This window comes from Schistocerca piceifrons, chromosome 1 (assembly GCF_021461385.2).
Source record: "Schistocerca piceifrons isolate TAMUIC-IGC-003096 chromosome 1, iqSchPice1.1, whole genome shotgun sequence".
Classification (NCBI taxonomy): domain Eukaryota; kingdom Metazoa; phylum Arthropoda; class Insecta; order Orthoptera; family Acrididae; genus Schistocerca; species Schistocerca piceifrons.
This window is the reverse complement of record NC_060138.1, coordinates 798251752-798269240: the sequence shown is the minus strand read 5'-3', so window position 1 is coordinate 798269240 and position 17489 is coordinate 798251752.

Genomic DNA, 17489 nt, shown 5'->3' with positions numbered 1-17489 from the left:
ACCAGCTCTCAGAAACTATATTGAAACTCTGATTCATTCCTTAATAATCAAAACCATTTTTACAAAACTTACTTCTTATTATAAATGCGATTCTTCCGTGAAATTAATTACTGAAATGGTAAAAGAGTGGTAAATCTGTAACTTATGAGTGCAACCCATATGAATAGATACTTTACTTATTCACATGATCAGTGAAACTAACTAACCCGAGCCAAAAAAGAAAAATCCCATTAAAAATTTCCATTTTGCAAATACGTTTTACATTACTCACAGGCAAGCAATGCAGCAACATCATTACCTGTATAAATCTTCAAACTTCTCAAACTAATCTTTACCAAATCACATTTCCAAAATTCAGCGTCCTCTTTAACTCTCTTTAAGTACTGCAAGCTATTTCCAGACTTCTCAGTAGTCTGACCAACTCCTTACTCACTCATTTACATTTCACAGAATGTCTATTGCAACGACAATGCTACCGGCAACCAAAGATCACAAGGCTTGTACTGGAACGTCTGCGGCGCAACACATCGACTATTCAAGACTACTGTTTACACATAGAATGAAAATACAGAGTCACTTGACATTCATTGACTGCCAGAAGGAAACTATAAACCGTACAAAACACACAGATATTTGCCTTTAATGATTTAGTTAAAATATGCCACCTAGGTGTTAGTGATCGGACGCATTTTAGAAATGCTGTCTCCCGGATGCGAGGCCCGTTTTTTAATTACATATTCATTTCTCTGGATTATTATATATAGATTCACGCAATTCAAATGATGGACGCTTTATTAATTTAAGCACATGGGACAAAAAATTAGCCAGCCCTAGGTGAGAATACGCTAATACCGTGTAACACCGCCTCTGTCCTCAATTCGGCAAGGAAGTGAGACCACAGCTTTCCTCAAGTATGCCATACCCAGCTGGACTCACTCCCTGACGAGCAGATCCCAAAGACGTACCAAATTGTAGGGGCGTTAATTGCTACTTTTCAACAGTTAACGAAAAGAACAATATTAACAATTATTGGTTCTAGACCAAAACGTGAAAATAGTCCTAAACATTTCCTATGAGATTAAGATCGGGTAACTTAGATAGCCAGCCGAGGTGTGTGTGAGTGTTCGTCAAACCAGGAACACAGGCGCAGAGTTCTCTAACGCGGCGTTGTCATCCTGGGAGACGACAGATTCCACAGCACAATCATGAAAATGTGGGAGAAAAGGTAGTACTTGATCGCGTAGAATGTCGAAATAAACGTCATGGTTCATGTTCAAGGTAATATGAATGAGTGAAACTTTGTTATCGTATGAGAAACACCTTCAATTAAACACAGAAGTACCTCCAAACTGAACTATAAGACGCAGCCAAATGAAAATGGAACACTTGTCACAAACTGACCATGGAATGATTCTATTCAAAAGTGATAACCACACGCGCTAAGAGATATATCCTACTGGGAGACACGATGATGAGTTCCTGTTTCATAGAATGCTATCGGTCACTGACGGACTTACAACTGCACCCACTCTTGCACTTCCTCGTCCGACTGAAACCGACGTCCACGCAAGTCTTTCTTCAGGTCGCCAAAGACGTGAAATTCACACGGTGAAAGATCCAGGCTGTATGGATGATGTTTCCCAATTATATCGCTGAAGCGATTGGCAGTGTGGGGGCGAGCATTATCGTACAACAGGATGATGTCGTTCCAAAGCATTCCTGGGAGTTTTGACTTTATGGTGTGTCACAGTTTCTGCAAAATGTCTTCATGGCACTGTGTATTGATTGTGGTTCCACACTCGAGGAACTCGACTAGCAGAGGGCGCCGGAAGTCGAAGAAGAATGTCATCATGACTGTACTGGAATTTGTGTGAACAGCTCTGGATTTATTTGCCGGGGCAGATGTGGAATATTTCCACTGTTAGCTTTGTTGACTTTGCCCTCGGACTGTCGGAATGCCGTCCGATGGAATCATCCTGTTGCACACTAACGTCCGCCCCACACTGCCAATCGTACGAAGGTTACGCTCCAGCGGTTCAGTTGGGAAACACTGCAACATCCTCCTTACAGCTAGGATCTGTCACCGTGTAACTTTCACATCTTTAACCAACTGAAGAAAGACAAGCATGGACGTGGGTTCTAGTCGGACGAGGAAGCGAAAGAGTGGGTGCGGTTGTGGAGCCGTCAGCAGCCGACTGCGGTTTGTGAAACAGGAATTAATCATCTCGTCCCCCAGTCACATGAACGCGATTACATTTTTTTCTCGTTCTGGTGGATTTTCAGTTTTTACTTGACTGTCTCTCACACATTCTCCACACACTACAGGTTAAGCACCTCACTGTGCTGTAGGTGCGCTCGATGACTTGCATCCCTCGAAAAAGTGAAAAACCACGACTCATCGGGCCATACTGCACGCCTCCAGTCAACTACTGTCCAGTTTTTGCATTCTCTGGCCCGCTGAAGAAGCACAGCTTTGTGTACCGCTGTGCGGAAAAGTCTTCTCCGAGGAACCCAACTCCATCTGTCCACTGCAAGAAGTCCTCTATGCAATATTGGCCTAGAAACTGGTTGAGATGAGCCTGCATTCACTGACAGCAGCCATTTCTGTCATATTTGAAAGCGATTGTCACTATAAGGTGTGAGACTTGTCTGCGGTCGCTACCTGTTAGGGTCTTTTTGCGAACGCCATTCTTACGCCGTGTTACACGGCTACGAGTAGTTGGCGATCCCTCGCAGACAGGGGCGTCAACGTTCATATACCACCATGTCGGGTAACTTGTTTCACAGTTATGTATTCGGTATGTCCAATAACGATAGCTCTTTTCTGTAATTCTGTCATGTCTTCGTCTCGACCCATCTTACCGCAGTGATTCTACACAACGGATTCGGAAATACAGGGGCTGGGCAAAAATATGAAAACACTGCGAAAAACGCTTGCTTGAACGTGGATGCGGATGCTGGCCAAGCCAGCAGGTTGGACTGTTGTATGTGGCCACTAATAGCATCTGAGCAGTGTCCTCAAGACGTTGTACGTGTCAGTGTAGTTGTGAGTGTTTTATGTCGGAGCTAAGTGAGTTCGAACGTGGGCAAATTGTTGGTGCTCGTATTGCCAGTGCTTTCCTAAGCAAGGTAGCCGAAGTGGGTGGTGTTCCAAGAGGGACTATATCGTAGATATATACGGCACCCAATAAAAGCCAAAAAATATCGTTCGCTAAGTCGAATCGCGGATGAAAGTGTGTGTTGTGTGATCTTCACGAACGGTCATTCAAGACGTATGTGACGAAAAATAAAAGGACGACAGCTGGAAAAGTCACTACAGAAATGAATGTCGCAGTCGCGAACCCTGTCAGCAAAAAAACATCACGAAGGGAGCACTATAAGCAGGAAATTGCAGGGCGAGGTGGAATTCCAGAACCTCGCATCAGAGACTGAAATGCCCGTAACACGAAAACGTGGTGCCGAAGCCGTAAAACCTGGACTGTTGAGCAATGGAAGAATGTCATTTGGTCGGTTGCGTCTTGTTTACGCTGTTTCCAACTTCAGGCCGAATTTACGTCCAAAGAGTGAAACATGCCTGGGTCCGGTGATGATTTGGGTATATATAAAGTTGTGTTACATGGGCCTCATGGTTAATCTGCAAGGTCACGTTATTGCCTAGGATTTTGTGACCATTTTGGCTGATCGGGTCCAACCATTAGTAGAATGTTTGTTCACCAATGGTAATGCTGTGTTCCTAGACGACACGGTCCGTGTTCACACAGTTCACATCTCCCAGAACTGGTTCTGTGAGCACGAGGATGAATTGCCGTATTATTACTGGCCACTACAATCACCTGATCTTAATATTATTGAGCCTTTGTGTTCTACTTTGGAGATAAGAGCGCTTGATTACTACGCACCTCCATCATCGTTACCTGAGTCGCCAGCATTATCAGGAAGTATGGTATAAGATTCCCTTGAAAACAATACAGTACCTGTACTTACGCGTTCCGAGACGACTGAAAGCTATTTTGAATGCCAGCGGTTTTCAAGCTCCGTATTAGTCATGATAAAATGTTTTGTATTTTTGGTGTTTCCATATTTTTATCCACCCCCTGTACACAACACGTGACTGCCATGATTTAGGGCAGCAGTGGGTGATCGCACAATCACCTGACACTACTTGTATCCCATATACAGCGCTGCAAAGATTCCACTGTTTACTTTTAATGGAGTGACTAATAAGTTATGCAGTGAGCTCATATAATCACATTTTGATCGTAAATAATTAATATTAAAGGTTTTTTCTTCGTAAGTTAGATAGTAATTTAACGCAAACTATGTAGCGTGTTCTTAATTTAACGATTGCCTTCGAAAAGAATCGCGTATCCACACTAATAAGTAATTTGCTCAGAAGATGTAGATATACCTAGCTCAAAAATAACTTCAGTTTTGTGTATACGTTTCACAGGTATCTTAACAATTTTAATTAGATATCTCGAACGAATCTTTGAAGAGATACGTGCAAGGATATTTCCCTCTCTTGCGATAGGTATCATTGACTGTATTTCGTGATTTCTTGTAATAATACAAAATAGCAGCCATTGCCATTTTGAGGTTTTGTACTGAATTTGGTCCTATTGTCAAGTCTCTTTTAACAAATTAAGCTACGAAGACATTCCGAAATGGTTTCCTAATATGCCAGAGTGAAAGTATTCCGAAAACTCAAATTTGGAACTGTAATATGCAGAAAATTAGCAGTTTATTGCGTTTTGAAATGCATTTAAGGATAAATTCTTCCAGTTGTACTTCGTGGTACCAAATTTTTAACCTTCGTTTATCCTTAGAGAAACTGAAACGTTGATCGCACAAAATCATGTTCCACGTCATGGGTACTAGTAATATAGCTTCCTATTGTGATTCTTAAAATAAACTCGATGGTTTGGAAATTTGTATATTACGGAGGGAATGACTCACGCTGCCATGTATAAATCTTATCCCCAGACGAAAATTGAGAAATACGGTATGTATTTACAATCAGTGGATTAACTGGCAGGACAAATCCACAGTACCGAATTCACCTAGCACATGTCTCTTAAATGTATGTTTCTACAATACATAAATATGATCTGCTAACTTATGCCCTCATTGCACTCCCTCGATATTAGTCTACACATAAAGCGCCTCTTACTAGTATGATAACTAAGATCCTTATGATACTTGCAGATCAAAACAGCTTTTCGTCTTTTGACGAAGCTCTACTTGCACTCATAAAAATGGTTCAAATGGCTCTGAGCACTATGGGACTTAAACCTAACGAACCTAAGGACATCACATACATCCATGCCCGAGGCAGGATTCGATCCTGCGACCATAGCGGTCCCGCGGTTCCAGACTGTAGCGCCTAGAACCGCTCGGCCACCACGGCCGGAACTTGCACTCATAGCTGCAAAAGTTCATCAACATTACTGTTACTAATAAATAAACATGCGAAACAGGATAAATACGTGTATAGTTGAAGTTTGATATTTAGTGTAAAATATAAATAACGGCGTCATAACTATGACGTTCTGCACATACTATTAGTAATTATAAAATTGATGTGAATGATCTTTGTAAATCCTACCAACATAAAAATGAACTGAAAGAAGAGTTTAGCTGCTACTGGCCTAGGCTGTCTTATTTTATAACATTGTACTACATTGTCTGTGTAGGCCAATGCTTCTATTAATGTTCAGAATGCTGTAAGTTAAGGTATCATTAATTTCTGTTGAAAAGGAAACAAAAATATTAGCTGGTAAGAGAGAAACTCTTGCAAAAGCAAGAGCATAAGCAAAGTTTACGCTGAAAGCAAGTCCGAAAATTGTAATAGTACGAACAATATATACTGTATTAATCTTGGAAAATTTGTTTAACTGCCTGTTCTCCGCGCCGTAGTTGCATGATATTTCGACTGCATAACTCGAGATCTTTCAGGTACTCCTCAGCCTTAGGGGGTCTTATGAAGTATCTGATGAAGATTGCGAGCTATGCGGTCGAAATATCGTGCAAGTAGAACGCGGAATACCGGCAATTAAACCAATTTTCCAAGACTAGGAAGCCTCGCTTGGAAAGCCATAAGACCTACAGTATATATTGTTCTTATTTTTGTCTTAACTCCGGAAACTGATTTGATGCCACTCTCTACGCTAGCCTTTCACGTTCAAGTCTCTTCATCACTGCGTAACTATTGCAACCTACATCCGTTTCTATGTGCCTATTGCAATCTAGCCGCCCGGTATGAGGCGCCTTGCCACGGTCCCTACCCCCCCCCCCCCCCTCCCCCTTCACAGGTTCGAGTCCCCCCTCTGGCATTTGTGTGTGTGTTGTCCCTAGCATACGTTAGTTTAAGTTAGATTAAGTAGTGGTTAAGCCCTGGGATCGATGACCTCAGCAGTTATATAGAACCAAAACTCCGTCAAACATTTTATGAAGGGGAAATTTTATGAGAAGTAACGATCCTTTTCAGACAAATCTAGGGAGCGAATTTAAGGGTGGATGTGTTATATGAAAGCCTTCCTTCAAAAAACCTATTAAGAGAGCAAGCATATCGTTCCTCTATCTAAACGCTCAAAAAAAAAAAAAAAAAAAAAAAATTACATCGACACAGATAACCGATTCCATTTGTGCAAAATTAGTTTCAAGTTAGTATGAAGTTGCATATACAAGGCCAGATTATTTTTATTACATTGTGACTGCTTGACATAAAATTATACAAGACAGTGGATATTAGGTCAAAAGTAATCAGCGCTGAAGCTGAAACCTGATGTGGTTGTTATCATGCTACATGAGAAAACACGAACATCGGTACTGCGGTAGCTTTAAAAGGACCAACCATAACGAGATAAAAAGACTAGATGCTTCACAGGTAATCACAAGTAGTGCCATATATTCGTTTCGGTACCCATTAAAATTTTTTTATTTATTTTATTTATTTATTTATTGTTCCGTGGGACCAAATTAAGGAGAAGTCTCCATGGTCATGGAACGAGTCAATACATGAAATCATAACACGATAGTAGAAACAGACAAAATGAAATATAAATAACATATTCAGGCGACAATTCGTAAGTTTTAATAAAGAAAATCAACAATGTAACACTGGAATTTGCTTAATTTTTCAGCTCTTCCAGGAGCTCCTCGTCTGAATAGGAGGAGTGAGCCATGAGGAAACTCTTCAGTTTGGACTTAAAAGTGTTTGGGCTACTGCTAAGATTTTTGAGCTCTTGTGGTAGCTTATTGAGAATGGATGCAGCAGAATACTGCACTCCTTTCTGCACAAGAGTCAAGGAAGTGCATTCCACATGCAGATTTGATTTCTGCCTGGTATTAACCGAGTGCAAGCTGCTAACTCTTGGGAATAAGCTAACATTGCTAACAACAAACGACATTAAAGAAAATATATACTGTGAGGGCAATGTCAGAATTCCCAGACTATTGAATAGGGGTCGACAAGAGGTTCTCGAACTTACACCATACATAGCTCGAACAGCCCGTTTTTGAGCCAAAAATACCCTCTTTGAATCAGAAGAATTACCCCTAAAAATAATACCATATGGCATAAGCGTATGAAAATATGCGAAGTAGACTGCTTTTCGTGTTGAACTGTCACTTATTTCAGATACTGTTCTAATGGTAAATAAAGCAGCATTTAGTTTCTGAACAAGATCCTGAACACGGGCTTTCCACAACAGCTTACTATCTATCCGAACACCTAGGAACTTGAACTGTTCCGTCTCGCTTATAATATGCCCATTCTGTCTGATCAAAATATCGGTTCTTGTTGAATTGTGAGTTAGAAACTGTAAAAACTGAGTCTTGCTGTGGTTTAGCATAAAATTATTTTCCATAAGCCACGAACTTATTTTATGAACTACATTATTTGATACTGTTTCAATATTACAAACAAGATCCTTCACTACCAAGCTGGTGTCATCAGCAAACAGAAATATTTTTGAATCACCTGTCCTACTAGAAGGCATATCATTTATATAAATAAGAAACAGCAGTGGCCCGAGCACCGATCCTTGGGGAACGCCCCACGTAACAGTGCCCCATTGGGACTGAACATCACTACCACCCTCAATATTGCGGAGAACTACCTTCTGATTACTATTCTTAAAGTAAGAGGCGAACCAATTGTAAGCTACTCCCCTTACTCCATAATGGTCCAACTTCTGCAGTAATATTTTGTGGTCAACACAGTGAAAAGCCTTCGTTAAATCAAAGAAAACACCTAGCGTTCGCAACCTTTTATTTAATCCGTCCAAAACCTCACAGAGAAAAGAGAATATAGCATTTTCAGTTGTTAAACAATTTCTAAAACCAAACTGTACATTTGACAGTAAATTATGTGAATTTAAATGCTCCAGTAACCTTGTATATACAACCCTCTCGATAACTTTAGCAAACACCGATGGCATAGAAATAGGTCTATAATTGTCAACACTATCCTTGTCTCCCTGTTTATAAAGTGGCTTCACTACTGAGCACTTTAATAGGTCAGGAAACCGACCACTCCCAAAGGAAGAGTTACAGATATGGCTAAGTACTGGGCTAACATACATAGAACAATACTTCAGTATTCTGCTAGATACCCCGTCATATCCATTTCCGTAGAGGTTACTGACATAGTAATACTTTTCAGAGAAACAGAGCCGTTTGTAATATCTTTTACATTGTGCAGTCCTTATGGAAGTTTCCAATGAACCCATAACATGCACCTAAAACAGACACGTGCTGTAAGAATAAGTTGACCAAGTGTGAGTACGACTGGTGCACTGGAGGTTCCGTACAAACTTAATTATGTATATATACCGTTCATTCCTCCTGGCAATCGAGAATCTCAACGATTTTTGCCCGTCATCGATATCGATACTGGCAAGATATTGGTCCCAGAAATTTCAATACAGTATCAAAATCTCTCCAGTAGTTCCCCAGACTAGCCCGGACATGCAAAAAGAAGCGAGCAGGGAACTTCACTTTAAGTGAGCAGGGGACTTCACTTTATATATGTAGAGAGATAAAATTTAATAAAAGTTTCTTTTATTTACTTACTAAAACATGACTACAACCTACATTTCAGTTTGCATTTACTGATGATGTCCGTCTATTATGCTTTTGACGGATGATGAAAGCGATGGACGTTCAAATGCCAAAACCTATTTTTTATTTGATATAATTAAAATTTAACAATTATCGAATATGTTACTTGTACTGTGAAACCTTGTTTCTTGCCGAATTTCGTGATTGTAGGTTAACGGGAGACACTACGTAGTGAGTTTTCGAGTATCAAAATATGTGACATCAAGAGCACAATCTCTTGACTACACTGACTTAGAAGCTTAAAATATTTTACACCGCCAAGGGACTTTGGTATGTGACATAAATTTGAACTTTAGACGCCACAGACTGATGGATAAAAAACGGCAGAACTTTTTTTCCTGTGGTATAATAACAAGTTAGCAATTTCGCATTTTTTCCTTTACTTTTAATGCGAAACCTTGCTTCTTGCCAAATTTCATGATTCTAAGTCAACGGAAACCACCCTACAGGTTTTGATGAGTGGGTTTTCGAGTGTCAAAATATGTGACTTAAATGGCCATATCTTTTGACTGAAGTGAGTTAGAAGCTTAAAATTTTTGAAACTCCAAGGGACCATAGACCTTAACGCGTGACATAAATTTGAACTTGATACGCCAACCCGTTCCTGAGAAAAATGGTTCTGAACAGTCGGAGAGACAGACAGACGGACGGACAACAAAGGGACCCTGTAAATGTTCCGTTTTTACACATCGAGACACGGAACACTCAAAATTTTTAATGAGTAAGTGACAATGTTACAACTTTCATCGCCGTCGTCAAACAGTGAAGGCAACATGTTACTGTCGAATCTGAAGCTAGTGCTAACATTAGGGGAAATTGAAACGGGCCAACAGCCTTACCTTACGTGCGGGTCGCACAAATTAGATTCAGAAAGTCGGCCTACGGCTCACAAAACAGTCTGTCGTGTCCTTTACTGGTTTACGTAACAGAGGGTGCAGACGGACTACTTCACCAGTTGTAATTCTCAGAACGGCCTTTCTAAAATCGATGTTCGTCGTTACGAAACATTCGTGATCAATAGCGCCACTTGTGCTAAAGCTGTGTCACACGAAGCAAAGTCACTTACTCGTGATTCCTACTGTTAAGGACACACAGTGAAAGAAGTTTATCAGAGGCGCTGGATTAAATGAGATTTAACGGACCAAGTCGAGTGTGATAGTCAAATGTCTTATTCCTAACGGAACATTCATGCAAAATATGAATGTTATTGTGTACAGTTTCGCTACCTAAACACAAGTTTCGTTAAATATTGTACCTGCAAATTGTTTTCTAACTACTAAATAAGTATGCTGAAAAAGCTACATTGCAGTGACATGCATAGTTTATAAGTATCGTGCAACATATCAGTAGAAGAAGAATAAAAGTGTAGAATAATTATTCTTTTGCGTTCGTACGCATGAAGCTAAACTCGTGTGGGGATTCTTTGCAGTCTATAGAATCAATGGTTTAACAACTATTGTGTGCTGGTGTAAGTAATTACGGGAACATATTGTATTGAACAATATCAAGTTTCAAAAACAACTGGCCTACAATTTATAAATAATGTTTCCGTCGCTGTTGCATATAATATTTTTATTGGTGACTAGTTCGGAACATTTGCGATTGTTTTCAGACCATTACCAGCAATATTAATGAAAACATGAAATACGAAATGTTTAAATACATAAATAATTTTTCAAATTTTTGTATGCACAAGTTACAGTGGTGTTGTTGTTCCTATATTAAAATTTTACAGGCGTCTTCAGTTGTTTATTATGACATTCATTTGCTCTGTCTCTCCAGAGATTATAATGTTAAAAATAAATACAAAGATATTGTATCGATAAAGATCTCAGACATTACTGCATTATTTTATAGACTACTGATACCCCCGATCGTCAGCTGACTACTTTACTGAATCAAACATCATTACCAAAAAGAGCAAAGAAAAAAAAAACACTTTGCAAATGCAGGTATGTCGTAACTTGTATTACAATGCTGTAATCTGTGCGTACTAAATGTTTGATAACTATGTTTTTAAAAATTTTGTATTTCTTTTTTTCTTATTAATTCGGTAGCTAATGATCTGAAAGCGAACGAACAATAAAACCGTCATACACAAATGTGGTGGAAGCATTAATTAATAAATTATAAATAAATTAAGTTGTTAATTCCGATACCAACGCAATTTTGGAATTGCATTAAAACTGGTCTGTTTGTCGGAGCACATTTAGTTGATACACGTCTTTTATCAATAGTGTCCCTTTACTTACTGTATGGGGAACGCCGCTCTTTTGGTGAATTATTTCTTCGAATTACAATAACTCTGAATAATAAAGACGATAGGTAATCTATTAAGCTACTTTATTTAATGCTCACTAGCAAACACACAAAACAACAAAACCGAGGAATGAACAATAATGTTCATAAAATACACAAGTTCCTTGACACTAAAAGCGCACTACTCTCGCTTTCTTGTCTGCCACTTTGCTGTGAAATACTAATGTCGCCACACCAGCTCTCCCGACGCCCCTCTCCTTAACGTCTTTTGCCCTGGGAATGTAGGGATACTGTTGTTTGGCTTGACGTCGGTCCTCGTAACGACGACGGCCAGCGGAGGTTTTGGTGTGGTAGCAGTGAGTGGCACAGCATTGTCTTCTGGAGTCACTGTGAAGCCCTCCGTGTCACTCAGTGCTGTCGACTCGGCGTGTGCTGGTACATAATTGACAAAGCGATGTTGTGCCAGTTACTCCATGTTCAGATATGGCGGTTTTAACTCTTTCGAGAACTTTGTACGACCCAGTACATGGTTGGTGTAACCGGCGAGGGGGAGAGACACTGTATCGTCTCGGAACTAGGCGTGTGATGGAGTACGTAGGCCCTTGTGAACAAGAATTCGTCTTTCTCCGTGCCTGACTTCTGGGCTTACCCGTAATCGTGTCATATATATGCAGAACTGCTGTGCTAACTCCATTACTTCTGGGGTTGGAGTCTAAACTCTTATCAGGCTTGTAAGCTCCTTGGTAGGGAATCTAGAAACTAGAAAATCTGAAAAGGGAAATGCAAAGGCTTGAGTTAGATATAGTAGCGGTCAGTGAAGTGAAGTGGATAGAAGACGAGTATTTCTGGTTAGATGAGTATAGGGTAATATCAACAGCAGCAGAAAATTGTGAAACGGGAGTAGGACTCGTTATGAATAGGGAGGCAGGTCAGAGAGTGTGTTACTGTGATCAGTTCAGTGATAGGGTTGAACTTATCAGAATCGACAGCTGACCAACTCCGACAGCGATAGTTCTGGTATACATGCCGACGTCGCAAGCTGAAGATAAAAAGACAGAGAAAGTATATGAGGCTATTGAAAGGATAACACAGTACGAAAAGGGAGATGAATATCTAATAGTCATGGGAACTGGAATTCAGATGTAGGGGAAGGAGTAGAAGAAATGGTTACATGAGAATATGAGCTTGGGTCAAGGAATGAGAGAGGATAAAGACTAATTGAGTTCTGTAATAAATTTCAACGAGTAATATCGAATACTCTGTTCAAGAATCACAAGAGGAGGAGGTATACTTGGAAAAGGCCGGGTAATAAGGGAAGATTTCAGTTAGATTATATCACGGTTAGACAGATTCCGAAATCAGATATTGGATTGTAAGGTGTGCCCAGGAGCAGATATAGACTCAGATCACCATATAGTAGTGATGAAGATTAGGCTGAAGTTCAAGAGATTATTTAGGAAGAATCAATACGCAAAGAAGTAGGATACGGAAGTACTAAGGAATGTCGAAATACGCTTGGAGTTCTCTGAGGCTATAGATACATATATAATGAATAGCTCAGTAGGCAGTACGACTAAAAAGGGCCATCACAGAAATAGGAACGAAAAACATAGGACAAAGAAGGTAACTGCGAAGAAACCATGGGTAACAGAAGAAATGCTACAGTTAATCGATGAAAGGAGGAAGTACAAAAGTGTTCCTGGTAACTCAGGAATAGAGAAATACAAGTCGCTGAGAAATGAAATAAATAGGAAGTACAGGCAAGCTAAGACGAAATGACTGCATGAAAAACGTGAAGAAATCGAAAAAGATATGATTGTTGGAAGGACAGACTCAGCGTACAGGAAAGTCAAAACAATCTCCAGTGACATTAAAAGGAAGTATGGTAACATTAAGAGCGCAAACTGAGTTCCACTGTTAAATGCTGAGGAGAGAGTGGCTAGGTGGAAAGAATACAGTGTAAGCCTCTATGGGGGGAGAAGATTTGTCGCATGTGATAGAAGAAGAAACAGGAGTCGATTTAGAAGAGATATGGGATCCAGATTAGAATCACAATTTAAAAGAGCTTTGGGGGGCTTTAGATAAAATAAGGTAGAAGGAATAGAAAACATTCCATCAGAATGTCTAAAATCATTGGGGGAAGTGGCAACAAAACGACTATTTACGTTGGTGTGTAGAATGTATGAGTCTGGCGACATACCATCTGACTTTCGGAAAAGCATCTTCAACACAATTCCGAAGACGGCAAGAACTGACAAGTACGAGAATTACCGCACAATCAGCTTAGCAGCGCATGAATCCAAGTTGCCTACAAGAATAATATACAGAAGAATGGAAAAGAAAACTGAGGATGCACTAGATGACGATCAGTTTGGCTTTAGTAAAGGTAAAGGCACGAGAGAGGCAATTCTGACGTTGCGGTTAATAATGGAAGCAAAACTAAAGAAAAATCGAGACACGTTCACAGGATATGTTGACCTGGAAAAAGCATTCGACAAGATGTTCGAAATTCAGAGAAAAATGGGGGTAAGCTATAGGGAGAGACGGGTAATATATAATATGTACAAGGGCCAAGAGGGAACAATAAGAGTGGGCGACCAAGAACGATGTTGTTGTTGTTGTTGTTGTGGTCTTCAGTCCTGATACTGGTTTGATGCAGGGTCGTACTAAAAAGGGTGTAAGACAAGGATGTAGTCTTTCGCCCCTAATGTTCAATCTGTACATCGAAGAATCAATGATGGAAATAAAAGAAAGATTTAGGAGTGGAACTAAAATTCAAGGTGAAAGGTTATCAATGATACGATTCGCTGATGTCATTGCTATCCTGAGAGAAAGTGAAGAAGAATTACCTAATCTGCTGAATGGAATGAACAATCTAATGCGTTCAGATATGGACTGACAGTAAATCGAAGGAAGACAAAAGTAATGAGAAGTAGCAGAAATGAGAAAAGCGAGAAACTTAACATTAGGATTGATGGTCACGAAGTAGGTGAAGTTAAGGAATTCTGCTACCCAGACAGTAAAATAACCAATGATCGGCGGAGTAAAGAGGATATCAAAAGCAGACTAGCAATGGCAAAAAGGGCTTTCGTGGTAAAGAGAAGTCTACTAGTATCGAACATAGGCATTAATTTGAGGAATAAATTTCTGAGAATGTACGTCTGGAATACAGCATTGTATGGCAGTGAAACATGGACTGTGTGAAAACCGGAACAGAAGAGAATTGATGGATTTGAGATGTGGTGCTACAGACGAATGTTGAAAATTGGGTGGACTGATAAGGTAAGGAATGAGGAGGTTCTGTGAGGAATCGGAGAGGAAAGGAATATGTGGAAAACACTGATGAAGAGAAGGGACACGACGACAGGACATGTGGGAATGACCTTCATGGTACTAGAGGGAGCTGTGGAGGACAAAAACTGTAGAGGAAGACAGAGATTGGAATACATCCAGCAAATAATTGAGGACGTACGTTGCAAGTGCTACTCTGAAGTTGGTGGCGGGCAGCATCAAACCAGTCAGGATACTGACGACCCCCCCCCCCCCCCCGCCCCCCAAAAAAAAGCTCCTTAGGCACCCTCAACCATTTGAGCTGGCGATCACTGTAGATCCTCCTTGATCGCCATGTGTAGGCCTAGCAATAAAACCAGTAATGTCTCCGTCCACGTAGATGAAGAGCACATCAGTGGAGCCTTTAGTGTACGATGCAGACTTTCCATCACCCCGTTACTCTCAGGGCGTTTGCTGGTAGCGCGCAGATGATTGCAGTGGCATAACTTAAGATTTACGCAGAAAGCTGTGAGTCGAACTATCGTCCGCAGTGTGTTGTAAGTGAGTTAGGAATACAAAATTTCGAAAACCATGCAGTCACTAATACCTTCGCCCTCGCCTCTGTTGAGATGTCTGATACAGGAATAGCTTCTAGCCATCTCGTGAATCGATCTATGACTGCAAACAGATAATAATGGCCGCCGAAATGTGCTAATGGTCCGACGACGTCCACGTGTATGTGGAAAAATCTTACCGTGGGCGTTGGAAACTGCACAACAGGTGCAAAAGCGTGCCGGCTAACTTTGTTGTGTTAGCACTCGAGGCATGAGGGTGCCCAAGTTTTGCAATACCAATTTGATTTCCAATAATTTTACCATAGTACATATGCCTGGGTGAGCCAAATTACACAGTGCTTGGAAGACCACGTGTCCTAATTCTGCGGGAATGTAAGACCGCTGTACTCCTTGCGATGTGTCACATCGAATGCTTGTATCACTGCACGGGGCAGCCATAAGGTTGTATGTTCACTTTTGAGCAAGACATTTAGTACTGCATCACCTCGCTGCTTGGTCACTATCTCCGCCCGCGGTAACGCTCGTAGGCTAGCCCAGTTCCGTGCCAGACAGTCCGCGACGATGTTGTCCTTGCCAGAAATGTGCAGCACATCGATCGTGTATTTGCTATATAGCCCGCCTGTTTGCACCGTCACGGTGAGCCTTGATCTGAGGGGCTTTGGAAGAAAGACGTTAGCGGTTTGTGATCTGTAAAGATCATGGAATGGCTGCCGTCTACCAATGATCGAAAGTGTTAAACGACGGCGTAGACTGTCAACAATTTCCGATCGATAGCACTCCAGTTCCTTTGTTGCAGCGTGAGGCCATGTGAATAAAAGGCGAGCGGTAGCCGACTGCGGTCAACCCGTTGTTGCAACGCTGCTCCTACGGCATTTTGCCTTGGGTCCTCAGTGGTGACCAACGGAGCGTTAATTCGTGGATGAGTTCATTGTGCCACATGCGGCAAACATCACTCGACTACGAGAAATGCGCATTTACTTGCCGGAGCCCAAGGTACCTTCTGATTACCTGCCATGTGTTTGCCCGCGAGAAACGCGTTGAACGGTTTTTGTTGCCTTACCAGCTCCAGAATGTGTCAGAGATAGACATTTACCATCCCTGAAAACCTATATAATCCTTTGTACTGTAAATTGTAGGCGTGGACATATTCTGTACTGCCTCGAGCTGTCCTGATAGAGGTGCCAGCCCCGCCGAAGAGACGACAGAACCTGACAAGTGCGATTCTCATTTGCTGAATACACTCTTACCTGGATTAACAACTATGCCGAATTCTCGAAAGCGTCGAAGAAGTTTCTCTAAATGGGATGCCTGCTCCTGTTGGCGAAAACACGAGAATATTGTCCATGTAACAGTAGGAAAATGGCAGACCTTGTAATACCTTGTGCATAAAAAGCTGCCACGTCTGTGCAGCGTTCCTCAACATGTAATGCAGAAATTTGTAGTGAGGCAGCTCAAAAGGTGTTGTTACCACGGCTTTTGGAATATCACCCACAGCTACCAGAATTTGCAAATAGGCTTTTGCACAGTCAACTGAGCTAAACAATTGAGTTTCACTGTGTTTGGCACTGGATAACGGTTGGTTATTGTCTGAGCATTGACTTCTCAATAGTCTCCACGTAATCGACATGATCCATCATCTTTCTTTAGCACTATGTGTGAGGGAGAGGCTCACGAACTATCCAATCTGTCTCGCAATACCTGCTTACAGGAACTCTTCAAACTCAGCCTGCACTGCCAAGAGCTTGTCTGGTGGAAGTCTCCTCAGACGAACAACATCGCTTTGGTTCACTCCAAGACGCCTGGACACTTCCCGTGTTGAGAGCCCTTCCTGGCGCAAAGTAACAATGCGGACGCCATCGATCCGCGGTATTGACCGTCTAGGCATGGTTGAACTACAGACAACATGAGCCGTGTACCTCCTTCCTGATGGTATGACTGGAACTGATCGGCTGTCGGACCCCCTCCGTCTAATAGGCGCTGCTCATGCATGGTTGTTTACACTTTGAGCGGGTTTAGTGACATCTCTGAACAGTCAAAGGGACTGTGTGTGTAATACAATATCGACAGTCAACGTCTATCTTCAGGAGTTCTGGGAACTGGGGTGATGCAAAACAACCTTTTTTTGATGTGAGTACATGTTAAAAGGTATATCAGGTATATTTGTCCAAACGTTTGTTAGAGAAATGCGTAAAAGTCTGAAGTAAATTGGTCGAGTACATTGAGAGTTTTGATAATAAATTTCCCCCTTTGTATATTATGAAT